General features: G+C 35.1%; 1 pseudogene across 1 annotated transcript; it reads right to left on the bottom strand.

The window, feature by feature from the left end:
* Window positions 1–5,802: 5,802 nt before the first annotated feature.
* LOC109129983 (uncharacterized) lies at window positions 5,803–12,068 on the bottom strand (annotated as a pseudogene). Its single transcript, XR_015581600.1, has 3 exons — window positions 9,994–12,068; window positions 9,480–9,744; window positions 5,803–9,038 (listed from the first exon to the last, which is right to left on the bottom strand). The product of XR_015581600.1 is annotated as an uncharacterized LOC109129983 (transcript).
* Window positions 12,069–14,159: the final 2,091 nt, after the last annotated feature.

The following is a 14,159-nucleotide window of genomic DNA, read 5'->3' as shown; positions in this document are numbered from 1 at the left end:
AAATTATATATGATTGATGATGGTAATAAAATATTATCTTATAAAAAAAATTAAAATTAGTACTAAGGAAAAAAAATTAAATTTTAGATACATAACTTTTTAAAATATAAAAATTAGTTGTGTTTTAAAATCAAATCTGATTAAAAAATCATGAATTTAACTCGACGTCCAGGCGAGACAAATCAAACTGATGACCTCACATATCCTAAACCATTTCTTTGACCACCAGAAAAACGAAAAAATTTTATAATCATCAATTTAACTCGTTTTCATATTTAATTGATCGCTACCAACTATGTTTTCGTATTTTTTTTTTCCAACCACACATTAATAAATTAAAAGATAACTCTGAGGTTGGTTGCCCAAACCGGAGAAAAAGAGTTTACAAAAGAAAATTCAGAAACTAAAGTTCTTGAAGAACGGGCTAAACAATCTGCCCTTGCATTAGACTCACGGGGGACCCTGTCCAGGACGAAGGAAGGGAAAGATGATCTGATGATAGAAAAGTCCTCCAGAAGAATCGAGAAAGCGGGCGAATCATTGGGCTTCTGCACCATCGCGATTAACTCTGCACGATCCGTCTCAAAAGCTTGACAATCCACTCCTGCCGCCAATAAAGACTTCATAGCCCAAATCAGAGCTTGAAGCTCCGCATGTAAGGGAGTTAAGCCGCGCCGCTGACTCCGTGCTCCCAGAAGAAGCGTCAAACCATCACGACTACAAAACCACCACCCCAAACCCTGGAAAGCATCTGGACTTTTCCAAGAATCATCAATCTGACAACGGGAGAAGACTCCCTAACATCCAAAGAATCCGGAGGAGTTGAATAACTCCCGGTGAAAGATATGTTTCGTGTTTTTTATTCAATGTTTTCTTATTCTTCATATTCTTTCTTGTCATTTTCATTGTCAAATTTTATGGTAATTGTCATCGTTACTTTTACTGTTTGGTTCTTCGTTATATCTTTTTCTTCTTCTTCCTCGTCAACTTCTTCACATTCTTCCATTGAAAAATCTTTTTTTTTAGACTACCACACAACTTGGACAATAAACTGTAACCGTGACAACTGTAACCCTGATCCTGCCTATGTATATCTAATAAAACATGTGTGTTTGTCGTCCATCTTTCTTCTTTAAACCTCAAAATTTGACTCAAACATCAAATTAGGGTCTTGCGATGTCAATCCTTCTTCCTTAGACCCAAAAATAAAAAATAATGAAAGAATATCAACTCATCTAGATAAATAAAAAAAGCACAAATGTGTTTCACAGCTCATAAGAATTAAAAAACACAAATGTAGATAAATAAGATAATTTCTGTTTTACATTAATATTTATAATATTTTAAAATTTTAAAAGATTTCGAGATATAAAATTTGAACCTTTTAAAAAGTTTCAATATTTATAATATTTTAAACTTTTAAAATTTAAAACTTATAATATTTAAAAACTTTTTAAAACCTAAGAACTTTCAAAAGTTTCAATATTTATAATATTTAAACTTTTAAAATTTTTAAGTATTATAATATTTTTTTGAAACTTTTTAAAGTTTTAGTTTGATCAAATAAAAAACCAGATCAAACCAAATAAAACTTTTAAACTTGGACGCCTGATAAATCAAGCTTTCTTGCTCATTCGTTGTTGGAAGTATATTAATCTTATTTATACTGGTTCTGAACCATTATCTAAAAGATTTCTAGCCGATGTGGGATATTGTGCATAGTTCTTTGATTTCCATAAATTTTAAAAAAAAATTTCTGAAAAATTCTGTAAATTTAAATAATGTTAATGAATGACATGTCAAATCCTGATAGGTTGTTTAAAATAATTCCTAATATAGAAAATTCTGGAAATTGTATAAAATGTTAATAAGTGATATGTTGAATCCCTATTGGATGTTTTAAATCCTAGGTGGACAGTTTTAGGAGCTTATAGCTTCTACTTTTTATTAGTATAGATTATTACTAAAACAAATTTACAGTATTATTTTTACTATTTTAAAATTTTCATTTATTTTACTTAATTCATTTTTAGATAGTTATTATTTTTATTATTTACTACAAAATTATATTAGTTTTTCTACTATTTTAAAATTTAATTAATTTTAGTTAATTATTTTTTATTTAGTTTTTACTATTATTAATTATAAGTAATAAATATGCACTGAATGAATATTAAAAATAGTGTTTTATTAAAAAAAATTGATTAGGTGGATGCTGATGTGGAGGGAAGAGAAGTGAGCAAAGTTAACTTTATATATATAGATATATACTAGATTATGACCCGTCCGTTCCGTTGTGCAGTTTTTTAATTTATCAAATAAATTAAATAAACAAAAACTATATTAATATTTTATTATAAATAAAACTATTTTTAAGAAGTATAAATTTTTTTTTTTTTTTAATACAATTAATTTTATTAAATTATAAAATCTAAACTCTAATCCTCATTTATAAATCCAAATTAACATATAATTTTGTTTAGTTGTAAAATCTAAACTTTAATCCTCTTTTATAAATTCAAACCAATGTATAACCTCGTAACTTTAAAGGTGATTATATTACAACATGTCATGTTTCTAATTTTATTAAACATTTGAGATTTTATATTGGACAAATTTAATTTTATTGGACAACTTTAGAACCGCACATTGTGTTTTGCTGTAAATGAACTATAATGTAATTTATTTATACCAAATAGACCTAAGTGATACAATCATTTGGATTTCTTGATTTTTTGGTTAATAATTATTTGAGTAACATATAACTCAATAACAATCTTAGATGTTAACTAATAACATATTATCCTAATTTTAAGCAATAGATTGTATATATAATTTTAAAATAATCAATACAGAAACAATACACAAATCACTAAAAAGATAAGAATGGACCCTAATCATACATATATTTATACTCAATTATATGTAATACTAGATAAGGACCCGCCCGATGTGCGGGTTTAAAGTTTTATAAATTAAATTAAATTTAACAAAAATATATTAAAATTTGTAGTATGTTATTTGTAAATTTTATTTTTGTAAAAATACACTGATTTATATCCATTTACAAATCTTTTATGTATGTTATTAGAAAGTATATTTTTACACCTATATGTACTCTATGTTACAAACATATTCTTTATCACCACCTAGAAAATGTCTATATGAATACATTAAGCCAACTATTTTACTTTCACTTCTGCATAGTTTTTTAATTACTAAATTTGATGCTCAAAAACATTTTGGAAAAATATATATTGCATAATATACTAATCAATGATGTATTATTACAATAATATATGACCACCATAGAGAAAACCCCGGCTCCGCCCTTATCCCTTATAGAAAGAACCTTGCGTCCAACCTCCTCCACCATGAAGAGAACCTTGGCTTCGCCTACGTTCCTTGGGGAGATAATCTTGCGTCCAACCTCCTCCACCTTCCTCCCTTGGGGAGATAACCTTGTGTCCAACCTTCTCCACCATAAAGACAACTTTGGCTCTGCCCTCCTCCTGTGTGAGGAGAACATGTTCACGTCTTTTTGCTATCTCAAAATGGCTTGCTCCGACATCCAATGAAAGTAAAAACTTTTTTCTAATATCACAAAATCTTTTGATAGTAATTACTGTTAAATTTTCTAATGTATTCGTGAAAGTGTCTTTGACACACCATGATGTAGCCTCTGTCTCTGTAACGCCTCAACCGCCACCTTGCTTAGTGAATCCATGTCCACTCTCAGTTCATGGGCCCACCTTCCTAAGTGGACCCTACATCTATTCCCGGCCTGTGGACCCATCCATGTTCGATGGCCGGTTTGTTATGTCTGAGAGACTTTAAAAACTTCACTCGCACAGTAAAAAAAGTAGAAGGTACTCACAGAGGCAATTGATAAAACTAAATTGGGATAAGGGCCATCATAATTGGCACTTCGCTACTCGTGAATTGATTACGTATAACTTCCAGTGTTTGATGATATTTTCCTGTGTTTTGTCCTCACTCGCACAGTTCCGACAATCACTTCCAGGAAGTTCACCCATCATGAAGTTTTCTGAGGACCCTTGACCGAAAAATAATTGTGCTTTGATGAAATACATATGTGGCCAAATCAATTTTTTTAAACCTTTCCGCAAACCAGGGTGTCACAGTCTTTAAGCTCCTATGGATCTATCAACAATGATTTATGTTTTTCCAATGTATCTATCAATGTTTGTTGTAAACTTGTATTTGATTAGTTCTATTTTATTCATCTATTAGGTTGATGAGCTTCCACTTGTTATATCCCTTTGGGATTGAATGAATAATGGTAACAATTATGTTTGCAAAAAAAAAAAAAAGATTTATGAACAACCAATCAAGGTTGAGATATTAGAAGAAAATTAATTTGACATAATTAAAAAAACAATAGAAAATTATAAGCACGGTAATATGAATCTCAAATAATTCAAAGATTAAAATATAAAATTAAATAAAACAATCTTAAAATACTACAATAAATTTTAAATTTCAATATTAGGAAAAGAAGACGCATGTATTAATCATTTTTTGGGTCAACCTATTATTCTTACCTATTCCCAACTGAAAAAAAGAGAAACTAGCAGAAAATTTTTGTTTTATAAAATAAGAAAATTTTACCTTCCCATTAAAAAATATTTTCCAATTTAACAAAATTGGAAGCAGTATTTTTGAATAAATTATTTAAATATGAGACGATCTATGTTTATATAGAAGTGAGTATTTACAAAATTTAGAATTCATAATTAACTGTATATTTTCCTTAATCTCTTTTCTATTTTTTGTAGAATTAATAACTTAAAATTAAAAATAAGTAAATAATATTATAATTCCGAATTTTATGAAAGAAATATATATATATCTATATATATATTTATATATATATTTATATATAATCTCCTTATAATTATTTAAAAAACTTTTTATTTTTTTAAATTCTGTAATTTTTTATAGTTATCCTTTTATATTATTATTATTTTATTAAACAAAATATTATATTTTTGTTGTAATCAAAAATTCCTCTTATTAAATATTAACTTGACACATGTCAAAATCTCATATTGATAACTTGACACATGTCAAAATCTTGTTAATGGCTAACTTTCAAAACCCAACTTTATATAATAAGATAATAAATCTATTGTTTATACGCTACAATTATTTATTGTTACTTATGTATAAAAAAAATTTATGATAGGCTTAAAAATTTTCCCTTTTTCTGAATTTTAGTTTATATAATAAATTTAGAATTTTCAATATATAAATAATTATTCATTGTTACTTATTTATATATTTCTTTTTATGATAGATTTAAAATGTTTCATTTTTGAATTATAATTTTTAGTAAATTTAGAATTGACACGTGTCAACATATTATCGATACAATTGACACATTTTTAATACCAAATAGACCTAAGTGATACAATCATTTGGATTTCCTGATTTTTTAGTTAATAATTATTTGACTAACATATAATTCAATAATTATCTTATATGTTAACTGATAACATATTATTCTAATTTTGAGCAGTAGATTTTATATATAATTTTAAAACAATCGATACAGAAAAAATGCTAAAATCACTAAAAAAAAGAATGGACTACCCCTAATCATATATATATATATATATATATATATATTGTCAAACAATCATATATATTTATACTCTACAATTATATGTAATAGACTAATTATATTTTATTTATTTTTTCAACCATTTACACGAAATAAAATATTTCTTTAGTAAGAAAAACTGAGTTAGATTTCTTCATATAGTAAGCAAATTTGAGTTAGTAAGCAAATTTTTATTGTTACTGTAGTTTTGTTGCAACTGCATCACATACATTATTGTATAGATCTGCTCTAATTTTTTCTGGTTATAGAGATAAAAATTCATACGTTCTTGTTCGATAGCAATATATGCATTAACCACATATTGATGGAAAAGACGGCCTGAACGTATTATTGTTCCTGGAGATGTCAATCTTGTATGTATTTGGTATGCATAATACTCTCGCATTGTGACATATGACCTCTTCGTAGTTTATCCTTCTCTATATGAAATGGTTTTTTCCATATAACCTTGTTCACCATATGGAAACAACAAAGGATATTGTAGAGACATATAGGATGGATGTTGATAGACTCCTGGTAAGGAATCTGCTTCCCAAGAACACACTCGCAGGGTTTTGAAGATGAATGGTCGGATTGATGATGTTCAGGGGATGAAAGGTGCAATAGATCGAACAAATGGAAGGTGAAGGGGGTTGATTATGCAGCGGATTGAAAGAGATGGAATGGTGAAATGATGCAGCGGATAGAAAAGGGGATTGAAGTGAACTTCCAAGAGAGATGAAAATCTCTTAGACTTCAGGCTCGAATTCAACTTAGATATAACACACTAAGAAGAAGACAAGTTGAGAAGATATTACACACTTCTCAGATCAAACAAGTAAAAGAAAGGTTTTTGATTAAAATGTTTGATGAGAAACAAATGAGAGATACAAGGTCCTTAAATAGGAGAAGGGAAACGAAGAAGAAGGATCTAGAAGAGAAGAGGTCGAGCTCATGCAAGAGGCCACACTCATGCAAGCTCATGCACAAAGTCTTGGAAATTACAAAAGCATTAAATGCAAAGTTTTGGAATGAGAAAGAGATAGAAAATGGGCCAAGGCCTTCGTGGGGAACCTTGGACCACGAATTGGGCTGGCAAAGGGGCTTGAAAATGTTACTTAGGCCTCATTAAAAACCTTGTCAAGAAAACCCAATGGGACAAAACTTGACCAAGGGAAAAAGAGCACCAAAGCAACACTTTACCCTTTACCGAGCACCTTGAGCTGTGAGCAATGTCATAGTGGTTTGAGCCATGTCTTCTTGGTTCTTGTCCAGCTCCTTGAGTAGTCCAGTGATGGCTTGGTTGAACCTCTTGGACCGTGACCTTGTTATAGGACCCGCCGGAACGATTAGTGCTTCCTCCGCTGCTTCCGCTGGTACAAGCTGCTCCTCTGGTGCTTCCTCTGGTTCAAGCTGCTCCTCCGGTGCTTCCTCTGGTTCAAGCTGCTCCTTAGGTCCGTCTGGTTCGGTTGAGCCGTCCATGATCTCATCATCCTCTCCCACTTGAAAAGGATTTGACCTCAAATCCGAATTATCTGCACAATAAGGAAGAAGATCAGAAACGTTGAAACTGCCACTAACTTTGTACTTACCTTGGAGGTCGAGTTGGTAGGCATTGTTGTTGATTCTTTTGAGCACTGTGAATGGTCCATCAATCCTCGGCATCAGCTTGGATGCTCGCTCCTCCGGGAATCGCTCCTTCCGAAGATGAACCCACACTTGATCACCCTCATTGAAGATGACTTCTCTATGCCCTTTGTTCGCATACTTCTCATACAGCTTCGTCCGGGCCTCCAGATTCTCCTTAGCCTTTTTGTGAACCTGTTTAACTAAATCGGCCTTTTTCTTGCCATCAAGACTTGTTCTCACACTCAAAGGTAAAGGCATTAGATCCAAAGGAGAAGTGGGGTTGAACCCATAAACAATTTCAAATGGAGAAAACTTAGTCGCGGAATGCATAGAATGATTATAAGCAAATTCTACATGCGGCAAGCAATCCTCCCAAGTCTTAAGGTTCTTCTTGATAAGCACACGCAACAATGTGGACAAGGTTCTATTGACAACTTTAGTTTGACCATCTGTTTGCGGATGACATGTAGTAGAGAAAAGCAATCTAGTTCCTAGCTTAGACCACAAAGTTTTCCAAAAATAACTAAGGAACTTAGTGTCACGATCAGAAACTATGGTCTTAGGAATGCCATGCAATCGAACAACTTCCCTAAAGAACAAGCTAGCAACATGAGATGCATCATCAGTTTTATGACAAGGAATGAAATGCGCCATTTTAGAAAAGCGATCAACCACCACAAAAATAGATTCCTTACCTGCCCTAGTCCTAGGCAATCCAACCACAAAATCCATAGATATATCAGTCCAAGGATGCAAAGGAATAGGTAAAGGGGTATACAAACCGTGGGATTGAACCTTAGCCTTAGCTTGCTTACAAGTCGCACACCGTTCGCAAAGTCGTTCAACATCTCGTTTCATGTGCGGCCAGTGGAAATGTTCTTGCATTACCTTATAAGTCTTAGCAACTCCAAAGTGACCCATTAGACCACCTCCATGTGCTTCCCTTAAAAACAATTCTCGCAAAGAAGAGTGAGGCACACAAAGTCTATTTTCAAAGAACAAATAACCCTCATGGCGATAATATTTTCCAAAGGCAAACTTCTCACAAGATTGAAATATTTTGCTAAAATCAGAATCATCAGCATATAAGTCCTTTATTTGCTCAAAACCTAGCAATCTTGCATCCAAAGAAGTAAGCAAAACATACCTCCGAGATAATGCGTCGGCAACGACATTATCCTTACCTTTTTTGTACTTGATAACATATGGGAATGTTTCAATGAATTCGACCTACCGCGCATGACGTTTGTTGAGCTTTTGTTGACCTTTTAGGTGCTTAAGAGACTCGTGGTCAGTATGAATGACAAACTCCTTTGGCCAGAGATAGTGTTGCCACGTTTGTAGGGCTTGGACCAAAGCATAAAGCTCTTTGTCGTAGGTCGGATAATTGAGTGTAGCTCCTCCAAGTTTCTCACTGAAGAAAGCTATGGGCTTATGATCCTGCATCAAAACAGCTCCAATACCTCTATCCCTGAGGCATCACACTCAATTTCAAAAGTTTTCATAAAATTTGGAAGAATTAAAACACGGGAATTAGTGAGCTTCTCTTTCAAGGCCTGGAAGGCATTTTCCTGTGCTGCTTCCCATTTGAAACCAACGTCCTTTTTAATCACTTCCGTGAGTGGGGCGGCAATAGTGCTGAAGTCCTTGACAAACCGTCGGTAGAACCCTGCTAGGCCATGAAAACTCCTCACCTCGCTCACATTGGTAGGACTTGGCCAATCTCTGATTGCCTTGACTTTCTCCTCATCTACCTTGATTCCATCTGCACTCACAACAAAGCCTAGGAAAACAAGATTATCTGTGCAAAAGGTGCACTTCTTATAGTTCGCATAAAGTTTTTCCTTGCGAAGCAAATCTAAAACAAGTCTAAGATGCATGACATGATCTTCTGAGTTCTTGCTATAAACCAAAATGTCATCAAAATAGACCACAAAAAATATACCAATATGCTTCCTAAGGACATGATTCATCAATCTCATGAAAGTGCTAGGCGCATTAGTTAACCCAAACGGCATGACTAACCATTCATATAACCCTTGTTTGGTTTTAAAAGCCGTTTTCCACTCATCACCTTCTTTCATACGGATTTGATGATATCCACTTTTAAGATCAATTTTAGAAAAGATGCTAGAGCCATGCAATTCATCAAGCATATCATCTAATCTAGGGATAGGATGGCGATACTTAACCGTTATATTGTTGATTGCTCGGCAGTCCACGCACATTCGCCAACTCCCATCTTTCTTTGGTACTAGCAGTACTAGAACGGCACATGGACTCATGCTTTCTCGAATATGTCCTTTGTCCATCAGCTCATTCACTTGTCTTTCAAGCTCCTTTGTTTCGGTTGGGTTGGTGCGATAGGCTGGTCGGTTCGGTAGAGCGGCTCCCGGTACAAAGTCGATTTGATGTTCGATCCCTCGGATTGGTGGCAGACCAATGGGATTATCCTCCGGAAACACATCACTATATTCTTGCAAAACCAACTCAACTTTGCTCGGTAGCACCGGTTCGGGGTTAGTAGAACAAGCAAGAGTTTCTTTATAAACAAATAGCAAACTATTATGACTTACCTTGCTCTTACCCTTGTTATCGGTTGGTTCAGTTTGTTTGGCGGTTCGCTATTTCATGCTAAGCTGATCTAGATAGACCTTATGCGGCGTCATGGGAATGAGAGTCGTCTTGCGGCCATTGTGTTCAAAGGTGTGTCGGTTGGTGAAGCCATCATGGTGAACTTGTCGGTCTGATTGCCATGGACGTCCAAGAAGAATGTGGCTAGCGTCCATCGGAAGTATGTCACACATGATTTCGTCCTGATACTTACCAATAGAAAGCGGCACCTTGACTTGTTCCTTAACGGACATCTCACCTTTTTCGTTGAGCCATTGAAGCGCATATGGTTTTGGATGTTTGAGCACTTCTAAGCCAAGCTTTTCCACCATAGTCCTGCTTGCAACGTTAGTACAACTTCCACCATCAATAATCAAGCTACATACCTTGTCTTTGACAATACATCGCGTGTGGAACAAGTTTTCCCTTTGCGCTTGCTCGTCTGATTTGGTTAGAACACTCAACGATCTCCTAGCAACAAGCAGCTCTCATTTAGCTGGGGCTTCCAAACCCTCTTCCATAGAGTCATTTTCTGAACGCTCTTCTTCAGACTCCACCTCGCCATTATCCTTAAGAACCATGATCCTTTTGTTGACACATTCGCTGGCGTAATGCCCAAGTCCTTGACACTTAAAGCAACGAATATCCCTTGTTCTTGTGATCACTTCCTTACCCTTACCTTTCGGGTCTGACTCAAATGGCTTTGGCTTGACGAATGGCTTGTAATCCTTCTGGTAGCCGGGCTTATCCTCCTTGTGATAACTTGACTTACCTGAGCTGTAGCTGGTCTTAGCGGTGCTGTAGCTGGATCGAGAGTTCTTCCTCTTGATTTGCTGTTCGAACATGACTGCTTTGTGAAGCATCTCCTCAATTTCCACATAGTGCTGGGTTTCTAGACGGTCTTGGATTTCGCGGTTAAGACCTCCCATGAATCGCGACATTATAGTTTCTCCATCTTCATGAACATCAGCTCTTAGCAATAGGGTTTCCATTTCCTTGAAGTACTCTTCGACAGTCTTGCTTCCTTGAACTAAGTTCCTCAAACGTTGATGAAGATCGCAGTGATAATAACTCGGCACAAATCTCCTTCGCATGACAGTTTTCAGCTGGTTCCATGTATCGATCGGCATGTCTCTGGTACGTCTGCGGCTGGTAACAAGCTGATCCCACCAACTTAGAGCATAGTCGTAGAACTCGGTTGCGGCTAGTTTAACTTTGTTGACCTCGGTGACCTCTTGACAAACAAACACTAACTCGATTTTCTGTTCCCACTCCAAGTAGGTATCCGGGTTGCTGGTTCCGTGAAAGGCTGGGATCTTGCACTTAAGACCTCCTAACGGATCTCTTGGTACTGGACGTTCACGTCGACGCCTCCGCTGACTGCTGTGTGAAGAACCGTGGCTATAATACTGCCTGGTTTCGTCGTCTTGCCTTGGTTCCTCCTGGTTCTGCCTTTGACGCTGAATTGCTTCCGGGTTTGGTTGATTCAAGTGTAGAGTGCCAAGTCTAGTATCAAGCATGGTTGTCATAGCTGCGGTGACTGACTTAAGGATCTTCCTTTCAAGACTAGATGTAGATGACTCTTCCTCTTCTTATGTCACCATGGTACCTGAAAAGAAAAACAAAGATCCACCAGTAAATAGTTCTAAAAACACGTAAATGAAAACAGATCTGGGAAAATTATGAAAACGAATCCAAAAATTCTCAAATCAATTTTCAAAAATACATTTTATAATTTTTGAACGAGTAAAACATTTTATAAAACTCTCGCAAGATGAAACGACAGATCTGAAAATAAGAGAAAAGTGACGATTGGAATTCAAAACCTGTTTGCAGAGCGGTTGCTCTGATACCACATGATAGACTCCTGGTAAGGAATCTGCTTCCCAAGAACACACTCTCAGGGTTTTGAAGATGAATGGTCGGATTGATGATGATCAGGGGATGAAAGATGCAATAGATCGAACAAATGGAAGGTGAAGGGGGTTGATTATGCAGCGGATTGAAAGAGATGGAATGGTGAAATGATGCAGCAGATAGAAAAGGGGATTGAAGTGAACTTCCAAGAGAGATGAAAATCTCTTAGACTTCAGGCTCGAATTCAACTTAGATATGACACACTAAGAAGAAGACAAGTTGAGAAGATATTACACACTTCTCAGATCAAACAAGTAAAAGAAAGGTTTTTGATTAAAATGTTTGATGAGAAACAAATGAGAGATACAAGGTCCTTAAATAGGAGAAGGGAAACGAAGAAGAAGGATCTAGAAGAGAAGAGGTCGAGCTCATGCAAGAGGCCACACTCATGCAAGCCCATGCACAAAGTCTTGGAAATTACAAAAGCATTAAATGCAAAGTTTTGAATGAGAAAGAGATAGAAAATGGGCCAAGGCCTTTGTGGGGAACCTTGGACCACGAATTGGGCTGGCAAAGGGGCTTGAAAATGTTACTTAGGCCTCATTAAAAACCTTGTCAAGAAAACCCAATGGGACAAAACTTGACCAAGGGAAAAAGAGCACCAAAGCAACACTTTACCCTTTACCGAGCACCTTGAGCTGTGAGCAATGTCATAGTGGTTTGAGCCATGTCTTCTTGGTTCTTGTCCAGCTCCTTGAGAAGTCCAGTGATGGCTTGGTTGAACCTCTTGGACCGTGACCTTGTTATAGGACCCGCCGGAACGATTAGTGCTTCCTCCGCTGCTTCCGCTGGTACAAGCTGCTCCTCTGGTGCTTCCTCTGGTTCAAGCTGCTCCTCCGGTGCTTCCTCTGGTTCAAGCTGCTCCTTAGGTCCGTCTGGTTCGGTTGAGCCGTCCATGATCTCATCAGATGTAATAATGGTTTTTTAGGATGAACTATTATGTCTTTCTCACAATTTGGAATAAACATGTCACCCACAATAAGTCCAGCAATCTCATCTCCTTGTGGAAGGTCAAACTGTCTACCACGTTCGTTATTTTTGATTAATCTAATTGAGTATTCTTCAGTTTTTCCAGATTTGTATCTATCTCTAGCTATTCTGAACACTTTAGCTAACTTGTTGTATTTGTCAAGCATTTTAATCAATCCGCTGAGAATACTTCATTCAAGTCATTATTTTTTCCTTTGGCAAGTGCATTGAGACGGTTTTGAAGTTCATGAGCAGTATCATATACATATAGCTGCGCAAAAGGTGGTAGATCTCCTTCGACTCGTAGTAGAGATCCAATTTTGTGGTAATTCTGACCATTCATGCGAAAAGTGAAAGGACCATTTCCTGAATTGATATCGTAATCAATTTTTCCACCCATTGATGTAAAAGCAAGCATTGAATTATATGCTCGTATGTTGTTCTGAAACGATATTGACCGTGACCATAAGTCATCTAAATAAGTTGGTGGTTGTCGAGATGGTTACAGCACAACTCGTCCTTGTTGACAAAAAATCAAAATTTTCAATTTTTTCCACTATGTTTAAGACTTTCAGATTTCCATACCAAAGCTTCACAATAATTACATGTCACTAAGTCATTGTTTTTTCCTTTATTGTTTCCTGAATAAAGAACAACACACTTTTTTGTAAAATAACATGATTTTTAACATATTTTTATTAATTTAATAATTATTATAATTAAAAATATTGAACTACATAATATGGGATAGAATTGTTACCTCGCGACGTTTTATTCCGGAGACATCTTCGTTTTTGGTTTAGAGCATGATCATCTTGATTGTTATCAATACATCCTCTATTAGATGGAATGCCATCCAAAATATATTCAAATTTCCTTTTTTCTGTTAGATTCCATTGCAAGATATATGTGGTTAAATTTGATGGGTTCGAATGTTTGCTAGTTTTAACTTCTTTTAATCGTTTGTAGTAAATCCTGAAATATATATTTTTGTTAGATGAAAGTGTCCAGAAAAAAGGGGAAAAGGTTAAAAAGTTGAAGTTATTAATATTTTCTTAGTTGCATAGTTGTAAGATGTGGTCCCTATATTTTGTAAAATAATTTTAGTCAAGTATGAAAAAATATGTATGTGAAGCTGAATATGAGTTTTATACTTACGCATTGATTTAGTTTGTCCACCCATGCTTGAATTATAGCTACTTTCAGCCGCAGATGAGGTTCATCGGTAAGCGTTTTCTCCATCATAACAATCTGATCATTATTCATAATGGTTTTATTCCTTTTATTGGCTGACTTTTTGTTATTTTCACAGTTTTGGTTCCCATATGTAGTGTTCATGATTAAAATTCTGATTGAATTTGATACATTGGAATGACGTCTTCATCTCTCTATATATATGAGAGTA

This window comes from Camelina sativa, chromosome 15, assembly GCF_030686135.1.
Source record: "Camelina sativa cultivar CO46 ecotype springtype chromosome 15, ASM3068613v1".
Taxonomy (NCBI): Eukaryota; Viridiplantae; Streptophyta; class Magnoliopsida; order Brassicales; family Brassicaceae; genus Camelina; species Camelina sativa.
This window is presented reverse-complemented; position numbering and strand designations above follow the sequence as displayed.